The sequence below is a fragment of the Delphinapterus leucas genome, chromosome 5 (assembly GCF_059928025.1).
Source record: "Delphinapterus leucas isolate spDelLeu-1000000601 "Yukka" chromosome 5, BTC_Dleu_Yukka2, whole genome shotgun sequence".
NCBI lineage: Eukaryota > Metazoa > Chordata > Mammalia > Artiodactyla > Monodontidae > Delphinapterus > Delphinapterus leucas.
Genome location: NC_143133.1, coordinates 22,233,056 through 22,236,417, shown reverse-complemented (window position 1 = coordinate 22,236,417; position 3,362 = coordinate 22,233,056). Strand labels below are relative to the sequence as shown.

Here is a 3,362-nt window from a genome sequence, read left to right as displayed (position 1 = left end):
CACATGTGAGAAGCTAAATGATAACTCAGTTCCACAATATGAAATGTCCCACAATAGTGTGTCTTAGGTGGCGCATGGGCTCTGAGGCCATGAGAGCTGCAGATTTAGAGAATGTTTCCCTTGCCTATTTTACTCTGGACTGAAGTAACCAGGAGAAGCTTTTTAGGAAGAGAAGAATTGGGCCTTTTTAACTGGAAGAATTGGATGAGAGAACAGAAGGCATTCTAGGTGAGAGGAAGGGCTTGAGCCAATATTCAGAGATCAAAATGAACAAAGCATTACTATAGGGGAGGAACAGGAAGACCAGCCTAACCAAAGCAACAGGTTCAAGTAGAGAACAATAGATGTGTTTCCAAAGGTTGCTTAAATCCAGATGTTACAAGGATGTGACTCTCAGGCAAAGAATTTGGACTTCATTTCATAGATAAAGCAGAGCTGTCTTAAGAGGTCAAGTGCAAGAGTGGGAAAGTAAAAAAAGTATTTGGGGAATACAAATTTGGCAACCATGTGCAAGAATAGAAGGGATAAGAAAAAGGAAACAGGGCCTTACTCAGAAGTTTGTGCATTTTTCAAGATGAGGGCCTGGAATTCAATAGATATATTTTGAATAAATAAAAAAGAAGGCATAATACATTCTAGAACTATTACTAAGGAAATAGGAGGAATTGTATGAACTGTTCTGGAAACCTAAGGGAACTCATCAAAGATTATTTCAAAGGTTTTTAACCTGGGAAACACAGAGTAAGATGGAATCCAGATGAAAAGTAGATACAAACTGGAAATGAGGAGAGAGATTAGGGGTTTGAAGACAGATTCAGAAGCCATCTCCATAGATGGGGACTGATTTTGAAGAGAGGCTAGGGGACTGATAAGACCGGAGGTAATGTCCATGTATGAGGAATACGAAGTGGAAGAAAAGTTCCTGAAGGAAACTGAGAAGATGCAGTTATTAAAGTAGAGGCTGTGGAGAATCAGGATGGTATAAGCTTTATGGAAGCCGAGGAAGGAAGTGGTTTCAAGAAGTAAATTGTGGCCAACAGCTCTAAGAGTTGCAGAGAGGAGGAGGAGACATGAGAACACAGAAAAAGTTACTGGACCAGCACACTCACATTACACAATGTAGATATAAGTAGTCACAACTTCATTCTTTTAGCTTGTAATTACCGTAATTTTGTCAACATCACCATTACTCCTGGCAGCGCGTTTCCCGCCACCGGGGTCAGCGGTCGGGGTTCGGGTCGCGGGGCGGAGGGAAGAGCGGGCGGGTGGGAGGCGCCGGCGCCAGACGCGGAGGCAGGAACTGCGACCGGCCGCCGGGAGGCCTCGGAGGCCGCGACCACGGAGCTAGCCGAGCCGCCGCCGCCGCGCTCATGGCGGCCGCCAAGGACACCCACGAGGAGCACGACACGTCCACCGAGAATGCCGACGAGTCCAACCATGACCCCCAGTTTGAGCCCATAGTTTCTCTTAGCAAGAAATTAAAACGCTGGAAGAAGATGAAGAGGAGCTTTTTCAAATGCGGGCCAAGCTGTTCCGGTTCGCTTCGGAGAACGACCTCCCGGAGGGGAAGGAGCTGGGTACAAGGCATGTCAAGCTGCTGAAGCACGAGGAGAAGGGGACCATCTGCTTCCTCATGCGCAGGGACGAGACCCTCCAGACCTGCGCCAACCACTGCATCACGCCGGTGGTGGAGCTGAAGCCGAACGCGGGCAGTGACCGCGCCTGGGTCTGGACTACCCACGCCGACTTCGCCGGCCAGCGCCCCAAGCAGGAGCTGCCGGCCATCCGCTTCCTTAACGCCGAGAACGTACAGAAATTCGAAGTTTGAAGAATGCAGGAAAGAGATTGAAGAGAGAGAAAAGAAAGGAACAGGCAAAAATGACAGTGCCGAGAAAGTAGTTGAGAAGCTAGAAGCTCTTTCGATGAAGGAGGGCAGGGAGCCCGAGGACGAGACCAAAGAGGCGGCTGAAGAGGAGCAATGAGTCGGCTCCCGTTGTGTCCTTTCTCCCTATCTTTTCCCTTTTTCTTTTTTTAAATTTTGCCCTGCCCTCTTCTTTTTGGTTTGTTTTTACAAGGGACTTTATATAAACTACTGGCCTCCAATATTCAGGTTGTTTTTTTCTAAGTTTTTGCCCTAATGAAAACGACTTCAGAAAATCCGTTACCCAGTCGTGAGAATGTACTGTGCTAACTTTCTTTTCCATAGTGGAAACATTTATCTGTAGTCATCAAAATAGTAAATAAACAAAACATTTGTTGAACCTGAAAAAAAAAATTCCTTATTGGGTAAATCAGTCCCTACTTAGACACCCAGTCAATCAATAATGCTTATTGAGCACTCATAATAAAACAACAGGGAGGAAGCTTGGTGGGACAGGTGGAAGCAAGTGTAACTCAACAGTAAAATAAAATGGTTTCTAAGCCATAGAGCTTGGGTGATCTTATTCCTTTTCTTTAGGTTCATGGAGAATAGATGCAGGAAGATAACATGGTGATAAAAAGCTTATGAACTCACTCACAATAGGTCCAAAGAGTGTCCTGGCAAAGGTCTTTGAAAGTGGGATCTTTATTTGGAAAAACCATTCCCCACAAACACAGGAGGCACCTCCCAAGGGAAGTTCCCTGTGATCTTCCATGTCAGGGACCTAGTGGATGCTGCTGACTTGAAAGGCTCTTGAGAATTAGTGAATAGGTAGGCTGGGGTCCATCAATACACCCACCCATGCAATTGGGGGCCATGTTTCACATCTCTCTGGTCTTCATTCTGTGAGACCTAGTATGTAAGAGAATGTGCCTGGGAATCGGATCTGGATTCAAACCCCAGCTCCTCCGTTTATCAGAATTGTGGTTTGGAAAGCCATTTAATCCCTCTGGACTTTATTTTTGTCATCTGTGAAGATGGAAGTAATAACCCTATATCAAAGATTATTGTTAAATGCTCTGTTCATGTGACACTAAATACATGGTAGCTACTCTAATTACTATCTGAGGAGGTCTGATGCAAACAATGGTGATTATCCTAGTTGATTACGAGGACTGAGTAGTGTCAGAAAAATCTCAATCCTGATTCCCTTTACTACATGATAAAATGACTTGCAACTTTAAACTTTTTCAAAGCACTTTCGTATCTGCTAATACATGTTATCCTTACAACAAACCTTCGAATGTGTGTGTGTTCGTTATTGCTCCTATTTTGATGGAGAAAGAGGGCCTCAGAAGGGGACAAGGACTTATTTCAGTCACAAAAGGGGAAGATCACAGAGTCTGCACTGGGACCCAGGGCTGCTCACTCCTGTCAGAGCCTGATGGGAAAAGCCAAGAATCTGCTGCCACTTTTCTTGCCAAAATACCCCTCCACTTAT

General features: G+C 45.2%; 1 pseudogene; it reads left to right on the top strand.

The window, feature by feature from the left end:
- The first annotated feature begins 1,245 nt into the window (after positions 1-1,245).
- On the top strand, positions 1,246-3,015 carry LOC149749098 (ran-specific GTPase-activating protein pseudogene; annotated as a pseudogene).
- Positions 3,016-3,362: the final 347 nt, after the last annotated feature.